Consider the following 20,385-nt stretch of genomic DNA (forward strand, 5'->3'; position numbering starts at 1 on the left):
GTCAAACTAAAATTCTTTTAAAGCTGTCAGAGGTTCTATCCTCGACAGCCAATCGGGTACAATATCTTGCATTTTCTTAATTTCAATGTAACGAGACATACTTTCTCGAAAATAAATACGAGCAGGCCTAGCATCTGGGTCGCAATGGTACCCTGCCATTCGTGCCCGCCATAAACAGTGGAGGCCATTGAGCATAATTAGGTCGTATGGAACCCCGTCCTCATTGTCAATCGGTAAGTACCTGATCCCATGCGGATTCAACGGAAACTCCTTCTTGATTGTCCGTTTTAGGACGTCCCAGAAGTACACCCCTTCCCAGCAATGCAAAAACAGATGATCTACAGTTTCAGGTTGCTTGCAAATCAAGCAGTGTGCACCCATGGTACACCCATGGTGTACAAGGAAGCCGCGTTCTTCCATGAACGTCTTCACTGACAGTGTTCCTGTGTGTAGCCTAAAAAAGAATGTTTTAGCCCCAGTAGGCACCTCCATTCTTTTCACCCGTTTAAGGACATCCTGTCCTGGTCCTCCACTGTATATCGCTCTGTACAATGGCACTGGAAAAATAATATCGCATACATCTTTATATAATGTCTTTCTTTTCACGGCAGATAAATAATCGAAAGAAAAACGCACAGAAAGAAATCGCACACTGTCAACTACCTCTTTAAGATAGCCGCGAATCGTTCCTGGCATACTATTGGTACTAACAATGAGCGCCGGCAGCGCAGCTCTTAATCTGAGCTGTAATACCGTACGCAGAAAAGGATCACGCACATCTCGAAAAAACAAAAATCTATTGACAAGCTGTCGTACAAAAAGATGCGCCAAGCCCAGGCCACCTTCCTTCCCCCGCCTGAACAGATTTGTTCGGCTACATCTTTCCCAGTTAGAGTCCCAGATAAAAACGGCGAACACTCTGTGCAATCTTTGCACATTTACCCTTGAACAAAACAACGTCTGCATGACGTACCACAACTTCGTAATGAAAAACAAATTACATACAGTTGCCCTTGCGAAAATGGACAGGTTGATGCCTTTCCACCTGTCTGCTTTTTCTTTTGTTTCTTTTATTTGGTTCGTCCAGTATTCCTCGCTCTGTTTGTAGCTATCCAAGGAAACACCGAGATACTTGGTAGGGGTTTTCACCCAGCTCACATTCGCAAAGTTGTCCGGGGCCGAGGACCACTCTCCGTGCCACAAACCGAGGGACTTACCCCAGTTCACTTTACTGCCCGTTACATCACAAAACTGTTTCACCACGCGTATTGTTTCCGTTACGCTTTCTCTGTTTGTACAACACACGGCGATATCATCTGCATATGCCAGGAGCTTGACTTCTGCGGCTGCCAAGCTATAACCGCGTATTTGATCGTTCTCAGTTATCGCCAAACACATCGTTTCAATGTAAACTGCAAACAAAAGAGGACTGAGGGGGCAGCCTTGACGCACAGAACGCATGACGTTAATGGGGGCCCCCAATGATTTATTCACAATTAAACGTGTTGTGCAGTTCTGATACGCCAATGCCACTCCCTCAGTGATGATGGCACCTACATTAACGTGATCCAGAATGGCAAACAAAATATCATGAGACACACAGTCAAAAGCTTTCTCTAGGTCAAGCTGGAGCACTGCGACGCCATCGTAAGTGAGGTCACAGCACTCGAGCACGCACCGCATCGTGTGAATATTCGAAAAAATTGACCTCCCTTTGATCCCACACGTTTGGTGGTCTGCGACGATTTCTTTGATGACGCTTTGAAGTCTGGCTGCCAAAACCTTCATGAAAATCTTATAGTCGACACTGGTTAAAGATATCGGCCTATAAGATGTCACGAGCCTAAGTTTCTCCGCTTTGTCACTCTTAGGTATCAAGATGGTATGCGCTTTACTAAAAGAAGGCGGCAAAGCTTTGTTCACATACGCGGCGTTAAACAGGTCTGTTAGCAGGGGCGAAAGTTCTTTCTTGAAGGCTTTATAAAAACACGCGCTCAGACCGTCAGGTCCGGGTGATTTGCCATTGTTCAAATCATTTATTGCTTTTTCGACTTCGTGTTCTCTTATATTGCCTTCTAATAGGTCCTTCGTGTCGTCACTTAATCGCGGCATGCTGACTGAGAAAGACCCTTTTGAACTCATCTACATTGGCTTCTTGATATGCAAACAATGACTGGTAATACTCTAAAAACGCTCGGCCTATGCTCTTATTATCGTCGACGAGTGTGCCATTCCACGAGATCTTATCGACATGATTACGTCGACCATGAGCTTTTTCAAGTCCAAGCGCCCTTTTGGTGGGCGTCTCCCCCGCTACTAATGCGTTTGCTCTTGCGCGCACAATCGCACCTTGATAGCGTTCTTTGTCCAACTGTTCGATTTTTTCTTTGATGGTTCGCATATCTTGCTTATACGCCCCTGGCTCTTCGCACTCCAGCGCTATCAGCTGATTAAGTATCTTTCGTAAGTCTCGTTCTTTCATTTCCCTCTCAAACTTTAAGCAGCTAGATCTTTCTATTGCTTTCATTTTTACCTTCTGTTTGAACCATTCCCATTTCTCTGCTATTGTTTCAATACATTCATCGCTTACTTCCATAACGGCCTCATGAATTGTATCTACAAATGGCGCGTCTTTTAGAAGTAAGGCATTCATTTTCCATTGGTCCCAGTTAAAAGATTGACTCTTCTTCTTCATTCCTATGGTACACATCACCAAGCAGTGATCGGAGAACGACACAGGTGCAACAGAATAACTGTGGCACTTTGGAATCATGTCCTGTGACATGTACAAGCGGTCTAACCGCGCATGGCTACTGCCTTGAAATCGCGTATACATCACTTCCCGCTCCCCCTCCAGACAGTCACATACATCGTCTAGTTCACTTTCGCTGATCAGCCTAGACAATATATGACTGCTTTTATCGCGGATACTTTTCACTGCTAATAAACTGAAAAAGTTTCGAAAAAAATAAAGCACGTTCTTCTACACCATTTGGCGCATATATGCATATAACTCGAAATTGAACTTCACAAAAACAAAATCGCAAAATACGATCCTTCCGGCTTGACACGAAAACACACTTTGTACTACAAGGTTTTGCAGCTTCTTAACAAACAGGACGCATCCGGCGGACGTCCCTACCGCGTGGCTCACGACCGCATAATATCTAGTCGTGAAACGCCGCACCATGCTCCCGGTCTCCTCCTCCCCGTCTACCTTGGTCTCCTGGACAGCTAAAACATCTATGTCGTGGTCAGTGACCAACCGTAGGACTTGATTTTGCCTACGGCTAGCCGCCAAGCCTCTCACGTTTAGTGTGGCAATACTCAGTGTTGGTTCAGGAGCCATGCTGTACTAAAGAATGAGGTAGGCCCGGAGCATGGTGCTTACCTTTCACGACTAGCCTTCGGCTAGCCGCCTCCGGAGCCGCCCGGCTTCCCGGCGTTGTTGATGGTGTGCTGTGCTTTGTCCCGAGGCCTTCTCTCGGGCGGAACATTCGGTTTGGGTTTGAAACCCGCACGCCTCCCAAGAGGCGCTTTCGTCGGCGGCCCGTCCCCGGTGCTGGATGCTGCGTTGTCCTGGTCTCCGGCGTCGTCTCGGGGGCGCTTGAAGGTTGCACCGAGACTAGCAGCCCGGTCCCCGTCGTTGGCAGCCTCGCTCTGTTCCATTTCTGATTCATCGTCATCGCTTTCGCCTTCACTTGCACCTTCATTTGCAAGGACAGCTTCCGTGTCGACCCGTGCCGGCCCAGTCACTTGCTCAGCAGCTTCGACCACCTTGGCTTCAGCGCCCTCCGGCACTGTCACGGTACTTGTCTTCGCTGGCGGCACATGGTCTCCGGCTCCCTTAGCGGCGTCTTCAGCCTCGACTGCGTCCATCAGCTGTTCGGCTGCCGCTTCACTCACTGCTGGGCCTGTAGCTGTAGCGTAGGTCTTCACGCAGTCGGCTTCGACGTGCCCAAAACGTCTGCATCGGGAGCAGCGCGGCACCTTACACTCTCGCCGGACGTGCCCATTGCCCTGGCAGCGCAAGCACTGCATAGGCCGCCCGGGAACGACCACCAAGGCGAGCTCTCCGCCGACGCGGACCTGATGAGGAAGGTCCTCTACTTTGAGACCGCTCTTGAGCTTGAGCAGCACGGTCCTGGTGGTTGACGTCTTGTCCCCCATGCCTTGGACGCACCACCTCTCCCGGCTTACCTCCTCCACCTTGCCGAAAGCCGCGAACGCCGTCCGGATGTCCTCGTCGGCCACGCCGTACAGAAGCCAGTGAAGCCTAAGCTTCACCTGCTGGTCCTGTGGGTCGACGATGACGCACCGTCGTCCCTTCACCTGGAGCTCCTTGTGGGCCACCAGTCATTTTGTGGCGGTCGCATCCTTGGGGGTCACCGCCCAGACGTGGTTAATCTGGTACGCCCCTATGCATAGCACCTCCGGCAGCAAGCCTGTCGGCAGCAGGGCGTCCCTGAAATCCTCAACCTTGTAAGGTCTGGCACGCACATCACCGTGCAAAAACACGGTATTAATCGCCACTCGTCCTTGGGGCAGTTGAGGCAGAATAAACGGATATTGGTTGTCATCGTCGTTGGTCCTGTTACCGCGGCCAAAAGTGACCGCTGTCGCTGCCCTTGAAGAGGCCATGATCCTACGAACCGTCACGCTCGGTGGCCGGAAGCAGAATGTGCGCCGCAAGCCCGAATCCGGAAGGAAAGCTACTGGAGTACAGCCCATACTTCCCTTTTTGCCCAGGAGAAAGATAATGAAAGCGAGAAACGAGCTTGCCAGGATTCGAACCTGGAATCTGCTGATCCGTAGTCAGACGCGTTATCCGTTGCGCCGCAAGCCCGAATCCGGAAGGAAAGCTACTGGAGTACAGCCCATACTTCCCTTTTTGCCCAGGAAAAAGATAATGAAAGCGAGAAACGAGCTTGCCAGGATTCGAACCTGGAATCTGCTGATCCGTAGTCAGACGCGTTATCCGTTGCGCCACAAGCCCGAATCCGGAAGGAAAGCTACTGGAGTACAGCCCATACTTCCCTTTTCGCCCAGGCAAAAAATAATGAAAGCGAGAAACGAGCTTGCCAGGATTCGAACCGGGAATCTTCTGATCCGTAGTCAAACGCGTTATCCGTTGCGCCGCAAGCCCGAATCCGGAAGGAAAGCTACTGGAGTACAGCCCATACTTCCCTTTTCGCCCAGGCAAAAAATAATGAAAGCGAGAAACGAGCTTGCCAGGATTAGAACCTGGAATCTTCTGATCCGTAGTCAGACGCGTTATCCGTTGCACCGCAAGCCCGATTTTTTTTCTTTATTGCCTTGCAATTGAAGTGCCATGCTGAATACATTGTTAAAAAAAGAGAGTCAGCTTAGCTTATGCTGACTCGGTTGCATTAAAATTGTTTCAATTTCACCAACTCATCGAACAGAGGCAACCAGTCCGGTGGTTGTTTGTGCGCTTTGTAGACTTCACGCATGTAGGCGACACTTTCGATAAAGTTTTCTCGAACAGAATGGACATCCACATCAGCATGGCGTACAGACATTCTTGTGCACCATATACTATGGAGGCTTATTAGCATAATAAGGTCATATGGAACATTATTAGTTTCTGTGTCTAAGTACCTGATACCACGTGGAGTTATTGGTAATTTTTTCTTTAAGGTTCGTTGTAAGATGTCCCAATGAAAAAAAGGGTCCCAACAATCAATGAAGACATGGTCGACAGTCTCTGGTTTCTTACACAGTAAGCAATTGGTAGTCCAAGGCACAAATAAACCCTTGTCTGCCAGCCAAGTCTTCACGGGTAGGGTATTTGTGTGGAGTTTAAAGAAGAATGATTTTACTGATGGTTTCACAGGCATTCTTTTGACTCTTTTTAGAACATCATCTACTGAGCCTCCAGAGTATGCTATCCTGTACAATGGAACTGGCATTAATAAATCTAACATATCACGATACAATTTCTTTCTTTTAACTGAACTTAAGTATTCTAGCGAGAAACGAACACTCAGCATACGGAAGGATGACACTACTTCCCGAAGGAAGCCTTTCACTGGACGGGATTCAGCATACGAACACGAAACAAGAAAGTCAGGTAAAAGATTACTTAATCGCACTTGTATCATGGTGCGCAAAAAAGGATCACTCTGGTTTCGCAAGAACATAAACCGCGATACAATCTGTCGTACAAATAGATGTGACAGTCCGAGACCACCACTGCGAACCGATCTAAACAGATTAGTGCGGCTGCAGCGTTCCCAAGTTGAGTTCCAAATGAACACGGCAAACACTCTATGCAGCTTCTGTACATTCGCTCTCGACATGAATAGCGCTTGTAATATGTACCAAATTTTAGCAACCAGGAAAATGTTACACACGGTGGAGCGCGCGAACATTGATAGGTTACGTCCTTGCCACGCAAGCGCTTTTTCCTTCACCATCTGTGTTTCTTGTTCCCAGAACGTAGTACTGTCGTTATAATGTTCGAGTGGCACCCCTAGATATTTTGCAGGCATGGTCACCCACTGGATGTTTGCGAAAGTGCATGGTGGGCTTTTCCACGCGCCATGCCAAAACCCGATGCACTTGTCCCAGTTAATAGCACTTCCTGTTTTTTTCGCAGTAAGACTTCGCTACAGTTACCACTTCGCTGATACTGTCATAGTCATCACAAAACACTGCTAGATCGTCTGCGTAAGATAGTACTTTCACCTCGCTTTGCTGTAATTTGAAACCTCGTATTTTCTCGTTTTCTCTAACGGCTAGGCAAAAGGGTTCCAGGTATATCGCGAATAGCAATGGCGAGATTGGACACCCTTGTTTCAGAGACGAACAGACATTGACACTTCTTGTGAGAGACTTGTTGATAATCAACCGTGTGCTGCATTCTTTGTAGACCATTTTTAAGCCATCTATAATCATGGATCCTAGGTTCGTGTATTCTAAAATCTCGAAGGGAATATGATGAGACACACGGTCGAATGCCTTCTGCAGGTCTAGCTGCAACATTGCAACTCGACCCTCGAAAGCATCGACGCATTCTAGAACGCTCCTAGCGATGTGTACGTTAGTGGTTATTGTGCGCCCTTTAATCCCACACGTTTGGTGGGCTCCAACTAAATGTTTAATTACGCTCTGTAACCTTCTTGCTAATATTTTCATAAATATTTTATAGTCAGTGTTCGCGAGGCTAATGGGACGGTACGATGCAACGTACAAGCGCTTTACTGGATCATCAGATTTGGGGATCAGGACCATCTGAGTTGTTCGGAAAGACGGGGGTATACGGTTGTTTTCATATGACAGCGCTAAAAATTGCTTCATAATCGGAGCTATTTCTGCCTTAAATGCTTTGTAGAAGGCAGCGCTTAAGCCGTCCGGCCCAGGCGCCTTTCCTGAGCCTAGTTCTTCTATAGCTGCTTCAACTTCACTCACACTTATAAGGGGCTTCGTGGTCTTCTTTAACGCTTTCTTCCAACTGTGGCATTAAGTGCAAGAACTGGCCTATGAAACCACCCAGATCGGTTTTTCTTTTGCTAAACAGGTCATCATAATGTTCAACAAATGCTTGTTCAATGATCGTGATGTCACTCGTGACTTCATCTTTGTAGCATATCTGATTGATATCACTTCGGCGAGCGTAAGCTTTCTCGTCGCTAAGCGCACGTTTATTCGGTGTTTCCCCTTGCCACAGTTTTTCTGCACGGGATCTTATCATGGCTCCGCGATACTTTTCTGTGTCGATTGTTTCTAACTGGCTTTTTACTTGCTTTATTTCCTTCATGACATGGCCAGGTTCTGTGCTTTCTACTTTAAGTAGGAAATCGAGTTTGCTCCTTAGGGCCTTTTCCTTCTGTTTTTCTTCTTGTTTCAGCTTGGTAGCTCTTTCTATAGCACCTAGCTTGACTTCATTTTTAAAATTTTCCCACATGCCTACTACATATTTCTGATCGGCTGCAATCAATCGTCCAAGTTTTCCCTTAACATCATTTACGAAACTGTCATCATTGAGTAATTTATCGTTAAATTTCCACAAGTCCCACGAGAAATTTGTTTTTCGTTATTTTGTTCCTATTGTGAAGGCAACCAAACTGTGGTCGCTAAAAGAGACTTGCTTGTTCACGTAGGCTTTACATAACGGTACTAGTTCCAGTGATACATACACTCTATCCAACCTAGCGTGACTTAGTCCTTGGAAATGTGTAAACCGCGGAACACTGTAATCGTACAACACATAGCCGACGTCTTCCAGGTTGTATTCACTAACAAGTTTGCTCAATAGCAACGCACTATGGTCATTCACAGGCAAATTTTTGACACGGTCCTCTGGAAAACACACACAGTTGAAATCACCTAGTAAAAGCAGAAGCCTATCGGTTTTTAAATAAACCTCAACTCGCTCAAAAAAGGACTCCCTCTCGTGCTGTCTATTAGGTGCGTAAATACAAACAACTCGCCAGGAAATTTCACTGAGCACAAAATCGACAACAATCAGGCGTCCTGTTTCACACACTGTCATTGCTTCCACAGATGCGTTTAAGCTGTTGCGCAAAAAAATAGCACAACCCCCCGATGTGCCGGCCGCATGACAAACGCATACACTGTAACGCGGAACGAAAGGTTGCACCATGCGATCCGTTTGCTCTTGACTCGATATCTTGGTCTCCTGTACTGCAATTATATCGAGATCATTTTCCAGAAACATACGACTCAGTTGGTATTGCCGTCGCCTTGCGCTTAGTCCTCGGACGTTAAGCGTGGCAACACGGATCGCTGTGTTAAGTTTATCTGCCATTATGATCAAGAACAAACGGGTCGCATAGCGCTTACCTTGATCGACCCATTCACTATGTAGCACGTGGCTCCGCCGGACAAGCTGGCGGCATCACACGTAGAAGCCGTGGGAAGGTTGCAAGACCCAATCGAAGCCGCTACGGGGGCGGCCCCGTCTCGGGTCTCCGCTCAACTTGGACGTTGGGCCTCGGCTTGAATGACGTACGTCGCAGCTGAGCCGCCTTTGTGGGTGGCTCGCTGCATGTCGTCGCTCCAGAGGTCCCAGATGCGCCGAGCGTTTCCTCGTGAGCCCGCTTCGCAGGCGTGTTAGTGGCTGCTGCCATGTCGACGTCGGTCGTGGCAGGCGTAGTAGACGTTTCGGGACATGTAGTGGCAGGCGACGGCTTCGGGGCGTCCCTCTGTTTTGTCTCGACGCTCTCGTTTTCAGTCACGGCGTTTTCATTCTTTTCCGGAGAAACATCCTCGACGTCAGGTTTCTTGCCTAGACCCAAGTTTTTAAAGTGAAGAGGCGGCTTTTCCGTGACTGCATTGCCAGCATTGTCGCTTGTAGCAGTTGAAATGCCTTCAACTTCAACCTCATCCATGAGGTGTTCAGCCACTTCGTCGGCTCTCCTCGTTGGTCCTGCAACGACAGCGTACGTCTTGACGCACTGAGAACGATCATGGCCGAAGCGTCGGCAGACCTCGCAGCGTGGAACACTACAGTCCCGGCGAATATGGCCGGTTGTATGGCACCGCAGGCAAAGGGGGGCGCGGCCGGGAATGACGGCAAGGACGAGCTCCCCTGCTATACGTAGCTGGTGCGGAATATCGTCGACTGTAATTCCCGCTTTCAGCTGCAGCGTCACCGACCTCGTCGTTGAGCCCTTGTCCAATATACCTTGAACACGCCACCGTTCTTTCGCCGCGTCTGTCACCTTTCCATATGGGGCAAGAGCTTGTCGTATGTCTTCGTCTGACACACTTGGCAGCAACCAGTGTAGCTTCATGCGGACACCTTGGTTGTTGGGGTCAACGACAATGCAGCGTCGTTCTTTGACGATGATTGTCCCGGCATCAAGCAGTTTCTTAGTAGCTTCCGCCGTCTTCATCATGACCGCCCAGACGTGGTTCATCTGGTACGCCCCCAAAGCAACTACTTCGGGGAGCAGTTCCAGACGAGCCAGAGCGTCACGGAAATCCTCAATCTTTGTACGGTCTTCCACGGACGTCCGCGTGTAGAAAAACAGTATTAAGGGCGATTCGTCCGGTAGGCAAGTGCGGCAAAATTACCTGATAGTCGTCGTCGTCAAAAACAACATTCCTGTTACCGCGGCCGTTCAAGGCCGCCAACACCACTCCCTCGGAGCACATGATAACACGTCCGTTCACTACGGTGCCCGGAAGTGGAATCTGCGCCGCAAGCCCGAATCCGGAAGGAAAGCTACTGGAGTACAGCCCATACTTCCCTTTTCGCCCAGGCAAAAAATAATGAAAGCGAGAAACGAGCTTGCCAGGATTCGAACCTGGAATCTTCTGATCCGTAGTCAAACGCGTTATCCGTTGCGCCGCAAGCCCGAATCCGGAAGGAAAGCTACTGGAGTACAGCCCATACTTCCCTTTTCGCACAGGCAAAAAATAATGAAAGCGAGAAACGAGCTTGCCAGGATTCGAACCTGGAATCTTCTGATCCGTAGTCAGACGCGTTATCCGTTGCGCCACAAGCCCGAATCCGGAAGGAAAGCTACTGGAGTACAGCCCATACTTCCCTTTTCGCCCAGGCAAAAAATAATGAAAGCGAGAAACGAGCTTGCCAGGATTCCAACCTGGAATATTCTGATCCGTAGTCAGACGCGTTATCCGTTGCGCCACAAGCCCGAATCCGGAAGGAAAGCTACTGGAGTACAGCCCATACTTCCCTTTTCGCCCAGGCAAAAAAATAATGAAAGCGAGAAACGAGCTTGCCAGGATTCGAACCTGGAATCTTCTGATCCGTAGTCAGACGCGTTAAGCCCTAACCAGACGTACGCGTTGGAACGCGTCCGCAGGCGCCGTGCGCCTGAGAGAGATTGTGGTTGTGAAGAGGAAGAAAATAGCGCCTCTTCCTCCTCACAACCACAATCTCTCTCAGGCGCACGGCGCCTGCGGACGCGTTCCAACGCGTACGTATGGTTGGGGCTTTATCCGTTGCGCCACAAGCCCGAATCCGGAAGGAAAGCTACTGGAGTACAGCCCATACTTCCCTTTTCGCCCAGGCAAAAAATAATGAAAGCGAGAAACGAGCTTGCCAGGATTCGAACCTGGAATCTTCTGATCCGTAGTCAGACGCGTTATCCGTTGCGCCACAAGCCCGAATCCGAAAGGAAAGCTACTGGAGTACAGCCCATACTTCCCTTTTCGCCCAGGCAAAAAATAATGAAAGCGAGAAACGAGCTTGCCAGGATTCGAACCTGGAATCTTCTGACCCGTAGTCAGACGCGTTATCCGTTGCGCCACAAGCCCGATTTTTAACACGAAAGTGTTTTATGCCGGCGTGTATGTCCACTGACGTATTTCCGTCACGGAAATACGTCACACGAACATACACGAACATAATACAAAGAAAGAAACCAGAAGAAAAAGTTCCACAAACATGCAAATATTGGAAATCGAACCCACGACCTCTCGGTCCGCGACGATAGATCGCCGAGCGTTTAACCCATTGCGCCACAAACGCATTTGCAGAGAGCTACACAGACGCGCCTTATATATCTAACACTCCTCCGTGTACCCGCGCTCTTGCTCGGGGCGGTGCCGCCGCCTACGAGCAGAAAAGAGAAGTACTGCATTATGACACTAACGCGCACCGACAGTGAACGCTTCGGTGGTCTCAGCACTACGACGCCTCGATGCCAGCATTCGAAGGGACGCTGGCATCAAGAAGCACTACCAACGCGTTCTCGCAGAAGCACTACTAGGAGGCGTTCACCGTACTCAGCACAGCGGAGCGTGGCCTCCGCAATTAGCTCTGAAAATGTTTCTGAAGTTGATCGCGGAGGCTGCAATTACGACGCGCTGTACGCGCTGATTTGACTCGGTGACGATTCAGTTACGTGCTTTGTCTTGCGCGTTGTATTAGTGTGTCAGTTACGTGCTTCGTCTTTCGCGTTGTGCTAGCGTGTGCAGCGTAGTGCAGCTTCCATATGCACGACGGTTGCTCATGTTCATCGACGTTGGTAGTCGTGATGGAGGAGACGTGCCACCAGGCGTCAGCGTGGGTGCATCAACGCCTAAGGGCGCTTTAGCCACAAAACACCAATAGACATTATATATCAATGTGCAATAAACATTACACTACTTCTGTGAAGACACGTTTCACTTTCGTGTTCTATACCGATTCCTATATAAGAGGGATCAACCACATTTTTTTTATTCGCTTGAAGGTACATCATGTACAAAGCACAACAGAAGGACAAAACACTGTACAGAAATAATGACAAGGAATAATGTTACAATAACGTCAAGCACACTTTGCTTGGCGTGGGATGATTAAAAGTGCTTTAATGAGATGAGGTCATTGAGAACGGGTAACCATTCCGGCGGATCTTCGCCTGCACAATATACATCCCTCGTGTACGCTATACTTTCTATAAAGTATTCCCTAGCTGGGCGTGCGTTTACATCCGCATGCCTCACTGCCATACGCGTCTTCCATATTGCGTGCATGCTCAACAACATAAACATATCATACGGTATGTCACTTTCACACTGAACCGGCAAAAAACGAATTCCGTATGGCGTTATAGGGAGATCTTTCTTTAATGTTCGCTGCAGGATGTCCCAGTGAAATACAGCATCCCAACAGTCCAAAAAGATGTGATCTATACTCTCCGGCTTACGGCATAAAAGACCATTAATACTCCAAGGAACAAATAGTCCATTTTCCTGCAACCATGGTTTCACTGGCAGTGTACCCGTGTGTAGTTGAAAAAAAAAGTCTTGGCTGATGGGCGTACTGGCATTCGTTTGATTCGCTTAAAAACATCTTTTCTGTGTCCGATTCCATACATCGTTCGATACATGGGTACTGACATCATTACGTCGATAAGATCTTTATAGAGCCGCTTTTTTTTTTACTGCGCACAAGTACTGCAGAGAAAAACGAACTTTTAGTATATTGAATGCCAACACTACGTCGCGTAGATAACCACGTATACCAGTACGCCCTGCAGAAGAAGAAGATACTATGAACTCTGGTAAATAACAGCATAATCTAACTTGTAACATAGTGCGCAAGAATGGATGACTCTGATCGCGTAAGAAAATAAACCGTGACACAATCTGCCTTAAAAACAAATGGGCCAATCCCAGCCCACCAGCTTTCACTGGTCGAAAAATATTTGTACGACTCGTACGTTCCCATTGGGAGCCCCAAACAAAAGTGGCAAAGACTCTGTGTATCTTCTGAATGTTTAACCTATTCATGCACAGCACCTGAAGCACGTACCAAAGTTTCGCCGCTAAGAACATATTGCAGACTGTTGACCGTGTGAATATCGAGAAGTTTTTTCCTCCCCACTTATTTGTTTTCTCCTTCAACACTTCTGTTTCATCCTTCCAGTATTCATTGGGATCTTTATATCGCTCCAGTGGCACACCGAGATACTTGGTCGGCACGGTCCGCCATCTGACGTTTTCATAGAAGTCTGGCATTGCCTCCCAGGTGCCATGCCATATAAACCTACACACTTCTCCCAGTTTATTGCACTACCGGACCATATGCAGTACTTGTCGGCTACTTTCACAGCTTCGCTAATACTTTCCCTATCTTCACAAAAAACGGCAATATCATCAGCATAAGACAAAAATTTGATCTCCGCCATCATAAGCTTAAAACCTCGTACTGTGTTATTGTGAATTATGCTCAAACAAAAAGGCTCTAAATAAATTGCAAACAACAATGGGGAAATTGGACACCCTTGACGGACGCTCCTGGAAATTTGAAAACTTTCGGTGACTTCTTTGTTAATTACAATGTTAGCCTCACAATTTCTATACGACATTTTCACACCACCTAAGACAATATTCCCGACATTTACGTGTTCCAATACGGAAAAAAGTACATCATGAACAACACGATCAAAAGCCTTCTCGAGATCTAGTTGTAACATCGCTACTTGTCTGTCCCATGCATCACAGCATTCGAGGATGCTCCTTGCTGTGTGAATGTTCGTTCCTATTGTTCGGCCCTTTATGCCGCACGTTTGGTGAGGACCTACGATTAACTTTATTACAGTCTGCAATCTCTTTGCTAGCACCTTCATGAACACCTTGTAATCGACATTAGTGAGGCTTATAGGACGGTAAGCACTCACAGATAAAAGCTGCACTGGATCGTCACTTTTTGGTATCAGTACAATATGCGACCTTGTAAAGGATGGTGGTGCTTCGTTTATTTCGTACGCCTCAGTGAAGAGTTGAAAAAGAGCCCTCGAGAGTTCATGCTTAAATGCCTTGTAAAAAGCAGCCCCAAGTCCATCTGGACCAGGCGTTTTACCTTCACCTAAATCATCTATTGCTCTTTCTATTTCAATTAGGCTAATTGGCATTTCAAGGCGTGACCTGGTTTCGTTATCTAAAGTGGGCATCAGCGACAAGAATTCACTGTCTAAAGAGGCCTCGCTTTTACCGCTGCTTCCAAGCAATCCTTTGTAATAATCTACAAACGCTTGTTGTATCTTTAGTTTGTCCCTTGTAGTCTCCTCGCCGTATTTTATCTGTTTTATTTCCTTACGTGAAGCATACCGAGTCTCTTCGCTCATGGATCGTTTCGTCGGTGTTTCGCCAAGCCAGAGATGTTCTGCGCGTGCGCGTATAACTGCGCCTCTGTATTTTTCTGTATCCAATATCTCGAGCTGATTCTTTATTTTTCTTATTTCGTCAGAGAAACTGCCTGGCTGCGCACTCTCGACTGACAACAAGAATTCCAACTGACACTGTAGTTCCTTTTCTTTTTTCATTCCGGCGTAATGTTGAAGATCGCTCGATAGCTGTAATTTTAACTTCTTCCTTAAACCGCTCCCAGGCTTCAACGAATCTCCCCGACTCTAACAAGTGTAATTTTTCTATAAGTACTTTTACTTCGTCAACAAAAACTGTATCGTTAAGTAATTTGTTGTTGAATTTCCATAATTTCCACGAAAAAACGTGACCTAATGTTTTTTACTCCTATTGAAAACATAACTACGCTGTGGTCGCTAAACGATACCGGTTTAACATCATAACTGTTGCAAAGTGGTACGAGCACATCTGACACGTATACTCTGTCTAAACGGGAGTGGCAATCACGTTGGAAATGGGTATAGACAGGACGACATCCATTTTGCAGTACATTTCCAACATCCTCTAAGCCGCACTCTTGCAAAATCGTAGATAAGAACAAAGCACTTTGATCCCGAACAGGCAATCCCCTGTTCCTATCTTCCTTTAGGCACACGCAGTTAAAATCACCCAGCAACACCACATTCTTTTCACATTTTAAATATGGTTCAACACTTGCAAAAAACCTATGTCGATCTTTAACATTATTTGGCGCATATACACAGATGATGCGCCATTTCTGAAACAAAAACAGAAAATCGCAAATGACAAGTCGGCCGCCTTCACTACTATAAACATATTGGAACAACTATATTGCCGCGGGTATGTGCCAGTGGGGACAAGGTTGAAGCAGCGCGGGCTTTTGGGTTAAGCGTGGAGACGAAGAAGACGTTGTTGGTTTTTCTTTGCGACTGATAAAGTGTCTTTGTTGGTGCTGCTCCGCGTCCTCGTCGATCCCACGTCGTTACACTGGTGGAGGTGCTGGGTACTCTCCATCCTTCATGCTTGGCACCCCTTCGCGGAGCCAACGATCGAGCCCGGAATCGCCATTGCGCATCGAAACACCGCTCCACCGGTTCAGTCGCCGCCTACTAGGCCTAGCGCCCGAGTCCGGTCCCCTGCAAGAAACCTCAAGAAATCGTTCGCCCCCTGCAACTACCATGGCCACCGCGGCTCCAACGCAAGTAACCCTGCAGAACCCTATGGTTCCCGAGAGCTTTCATGGTGATGCCTTTGAAGACGTCCAAGATTGGCTTGATCAGTTCGAGCGCGTCGCCAAGTACAACCATGTGACCCGCTCGGCGGACAAACTTTCAAGCGTCTATTTCTATCTGAAGGACAATGCTCGTACGTGGTACGTCAACCGGGAGAGAAGCTTTGCCACCTGGGACGACTTCTGCACACAGCTGCTGGATACTTTTACGAGCATCGACAGGAGGGAAAATGCGAAGCGTCTCCTCGAAATCCGAATTCAAAAACCCAATGAGAGCGTTGCTATGTTCTCGGAAGATATGGCCCGTCTTTTCCGTAGAGCAGACCCTGACATGCCAGAGGAGCGAAAGCTGCGGTATCTCTTGCGGGGAGTGAAAGAACAACTGTTTGCCGGCCTTGTGAGAAATCCACCGACTACAGTGGCGGAGTTCACAAAAGAGGCCACAGCCATTGAACGGGCCCTGCAGCAACGATACCGCCAGCATGACATGAGTAACTCGGCGGCGAACACTTCCGTTCTGGCTCCAAGTAACGACAAGCCTCTGCGGGAAATTATCCGAGAGGTTGTGCGAGAAGAGCTTCGGCAGCTCGGATTTGTGACTACGGGTTCGGAACCGGCGCCAACGGTATCTTTGGTAGCTGATGTGGTCCGGGAAGAAGTCCGGCAAGCTTTTTCATCGCTAGACTGTGATAACGCACCGCGGCGCCTTACTTATGCGGAGGCTGTTCGCCGTCCAGTCAACGCAACTTCGACGCCGTTGACACCCGCAACTAGACCTATGCTACAAACAGAGTCGATATCGTCACCCCAGTCGACTCTACCGACCTCGCCGATCACGCCACCACAAACAATGTCGTATCTTCGACACACGCACGCCAATCCTTGGCTCCATGGAGAGTTGCCACCAAACTATCAGCGTCGGAAAACCGATTTGTGGCGCACCGTCGATCGCCGACCAGTGTGTTACCATTGTGGTGAAGCTGGACACGTCTATCGTGTTTGCCACAAATGGAACAACTATCGCGCCACCCAATACCCAAGCTTTCCTGCCAACTACTATTCTCCGTATGATGGTCGACGCGCCTACGACGCTCCTGTGAACGACCTGCCGCAAAATACGACGACTCCCCGATCACGTTCTCCTTCGCCATCACCTGCGCGCTACAATTCACCGACTCGTCGCAGTTTTGCCGACGTCACTAGGGGCAGGTCTCCTAGCCCGCGACGGGGAAACTAGACGCAGCGACCTCCGGGGGTGAGGTTGCCAGTACTCGAAGTTCGCCATATCCCCCATTATCGACGTACGACGATGTAAAGACTCCGACGAATGCAACGACGAATACGGCGAAGACAGCGAATGCAACGACGAATACGACGGACTCAACTACGAAAGACGTAACTGACGTCGTCAGCGCCGACCTCATCATTCGCATTGACGGCCACCAAGTAGCCGCTCTTGTTGACACTGGCTCCCATTTTTCAATTATAAGCGCACAGCTCGCCGACAAACTAAGGAAGGTGAAGACGCCATGGCACGGACCCAACATACGAACCGCCGGAGGTCAGTTGATGACACCTGTTGGGAAATGTACAGCCCGACTCTTAATCGCCGGTTCAACCTTCGTCGCCACCCTCGTCAGTCTTTCTGAGTGTTGCAAGGAACTTATATTGGGGATGGATTTCCTGCGTGAGTATGGTGCCGTGATTAACATCCGCGACAGAAGCGTCACCTTTGCAACGAACTCGGATAATGTCATGCATGAGGAGCATCCACAACGTCGCTTACGTATAGCTGCAGACGACGTGATACTTTTGCCGCGGAGTTGCTCTCTCGTACCCGTGCACTGTGACAGCTTGCAGAATGGGACTGGAGTCGCTGAACACATCAATGCGCTAGCACTGAATTGCGGCGTATCCATTGCCAGAGCACTTATTAATGTAATCGACGGCAGCGCGGAACTCTTGCTGACGAATTTTAGTAAGGAGCGTCGACACATCGTGAGAGGCACTGCTGTCGCTTATTTCGAAGAAGTAATACCGACAGAAGACTGCCACTTAGCGCAGGAGACGACATCTACGATCCCCAGAGCTGCGCCTATTGTAGACGTTAGTTCGACGTTAACGGCCGTTGAGCGAGACCGTCTTCTTGAGCTCATCAACCAGTACCAAGGCTGTTTCTCATCTGCGTCCAAAGTTGGTCAAACGCCACTTACCAAACATCGCATCATTACTGATGTCGATGCCCGACCTATTCGACAAAACCCTTATCGCGTGGCCCCAAAGGAACGCGAGGCAATCCAAAGACAAGTGAAGACGATGCTGGAAGATGGCGTTATTCGACCATCTAATAGTCCTTGGGCGTCACCTGTAGTTTTAGTGAAAAAGAAGGACGGTAGCCTGCGCTTCTGCGTAGACTATCGGAAGCTCAATCAGGTCACAAAGAAGGACGTTTACCCACTGCCACGTATTGATGATTCCTTGGACAGGTTGCGAAACGCGTGCTACTTTTCCTCAATGGACTTGAAAAGCGGTTATTGGCAGATCAAAGTGGATGAGAGAGACCGTGAGAAAACCGCCTTTGTGACGCCTGACGGACTTTACGAATTTCAGGTACTCCCCTTCGGTTTGTGTTCAGCGCCAGCCACATTTCAGCGTCTAATGGACACTGTGCTCTCTGGACTTAAATGGCAAACATGCCTGGTGTACCTGGATGACGTGATTGTCTTTTCGGCAACGTTCGACGAACACCTACGAAGGCTGAAAACTGTTTTTGAAGCAATACGATCTGCCGGTCTCACGTTAAAGCCTGAAAAGTGCCATTTTGGTTTTCAAGAGCTCTAGTTCCTCGGTCACGTCGTCACTAACCAAGGAGTCCGACCTGATCCAGATAAAATTGCTGCCGTCGCTAATTTCCCGACCCCATCCAACAAAAAGGCCGTGCGACGTTTTCTGGGACTATGTGCATATTACCGGCGATTTATTGCGAATTTCTCACGCATCGCGTGGCCGTTAACACAGCTCACCAGAGAAGATGTACCTTTCACTTGGGGCGAAGACCAGCAGCGGGCATTTCACGAGCTCCGGCAACGTATGCAAGCGCCTCCCGTGCTTGCACACTTCGATGAAGACGCCCCGACGATATTGCACACAGACGCTAGTAATGTCGGTCTAGGGGCGGTGCTCGTACAATGGCAGGACGACAGCGAAAAGGTGATTGCTTACGCCAGCAGGACACTGTCCCGAGCGGAGGCTAACTACTCCACCACTGAAAAAGAATGCCTCGCAATGGTATGGGCAGTTCTGAAATTTCGTCCGTATTTGTACGGTCGGTCTTTCACCGTTATTAGTGATCACCATTCGCTCTGCTGGCTCATTAATTTGAAAGATCCTTCCGGCCGGCTCGCACGTTGGAGTCTTCGACTCCAAGAGTTCGACTTTACTGTCGCATACAAGTCAGGAAAACGGCACGCAGACGCCGACTGCCTTTCTCGGTCTCCTGTTGAGACGGCAGCACAAGACGATGACGACACAATCTTTCTGGGACTCGTGGACACTGCCGATCTTTCACGCCAGCAACGGGATGACATTGAATTGCTGCCGCTGATTGATTACCTGGAAGGACGAACCAACAGCGTGCCGAGGCTATTTACAAGAGGGCTGGCGTCATACTGCTTGCGCCGCAGCGTACTCTACAAGAAGAACTTCTCTCCTAGCGGCAGCAACTACTTACTCGTTGTTCCCTCATCGCTTCGACGTGAAATCTTACACGCCTGCCACAACGAGCCGACCGCTGGGCACTTGGGCTACACTCGCACATTGGCACGGATTCGGCAGAATTACTACTGGCCGAGACTTGCTGCAGTCGTTAAGCATTATGTTCAGACATGTCTGGATTGCCAGCGCCGCAAACCGCCTTCCGTCAAGCCAGCCGGCCTTCTGCACCCTGTTCAAGTACCTGCCACACCATTTGCACAAGTAGGCATGGATTTTCTGGGCCCCTTCCCAATGTCTACTACCGGCAACAGGTGGATAATCGTCGCCACGGATTATCTCACTAGATATGCCGAGACAAGTGCTCTGCGACGGGGAACAGCAGATGAAGGGGCGCAATTTTTTCTTCAATCCATCGTTTTAAGACATGGCGCTCCGGCAGTAGTCATCACGGACAGAGGTACTGCGTTCATGGCCAAGTTTTTGGACATCGTTCTACGTTTAAGTGGTACCGCCCACCGGAAGACCACGGCCTATCACCCTCAAACAAACGGGCTGACAGAACGACTCAACAGGACACTGGCTGACATGATAAGCATGTACGTCGATGTAGAGCACAAGAACTGGGACGAGGTTTTACCCTATGTCACCTTCGCGTACAATACGGCTCGTCAAGAGACCACTCACCAGACACCCTTCAGCCTCGTGTACGGCCGTGAGGTTACGACAACATTAGACGCAATGCTCCCTCATGAATTTGATGACAACGAGACGGGTGCTGAAGAGATCACACAGCGAGCAGAAGCAGCTAGGCAGCTTGCGCGTTGGCG

The 20,385-nt window shown here is 48.7% G+C and overlaps 6 non-coding genes across 6 annotated transcripts; all 6 read right to left on the reverse strand.

Annotated features, from left to right (window-relative positions):
- Window positions 1-4,923: 4,923 nt before the first annotated feature.
- Window positions 4,924-4,996, reverse strand: Trnar-acg (transfer RNA arginine (anticodon ACG)). The gene has a single exon. It is a non-coding gene; the product is annotated as a tRNA-Arg (tRNA).
- Window positions 4,997-10,277: 5,281 nt separating this feature from the next.
- Trnar-acg (transfer RNA arginine (anticodon ACG)) lies at window positions 10,278-10,350 on the reverse strand. The gene has a single exon. It is a non-coding gene; the product is annotated as a tRNA-Arg (tRNA).
- A 77-nt stretch (window positions 10,351-10,427) lies between these two features.
- Window positions 10,428-10,500, reverse strand: Trnar-acg (transfer RNA arginine (anticodon ACG)). The gene has a single exon. It is a non-coding gene; the product is annotated as a tRNA-Arg (tRNA).
- Window positions 10,501-10,577: 77 nt separating this feature from the next.
- Trnar-acg (transfer RNA arginine (anticodon ACG)) lies at window positions 10,578-10,650 on the reverse strand. The gene has a single exon. It is a non-coding gene; the product is annotated as a tRNA-Arg (tRNA).
- Window positions 10,651-11,051: 401 nt separating this feature from the next.
- On the reverse strand, window positions 11,052-11,124 carry Trnar-acg (transfer RNA arginine (anticodon ACG)). The gene has a single exon. It is a non-coding gene; the product is annotated as a tRNA-Arg (tRNA).
- A 77-nt stretch (window positions 11,125-11,201) lies between these two features.
- Window positions 11,202-11,274, reverse strand: Trnar-acg (transfer RNA arginine (anticodon ACG)). Its single transcript has one exon. It is a non-coding gene; the product is annotated as a tRNA-Arg (tRNA).
- Between the last annotated feature and the right edge of the window lie 9,111 nt (window positions 11,275-20,385).

This window comes from Dermacentor silvarum, chromosome 4, assembly GCF_013339745.2.
Source record: "Dermacentor silvarum isolate Dsil-2018 chromosome 4, BIME_Dsil_1.4, whole genome shotgun sequence".
Classification (NCBI taxonomy): domain Eukaryota; kingdom Metazoa; phylum Arthropoda; class Arachnida; order Ixodida; family Ixodidae; genus Dermacentor; species Dermacentor silvarum.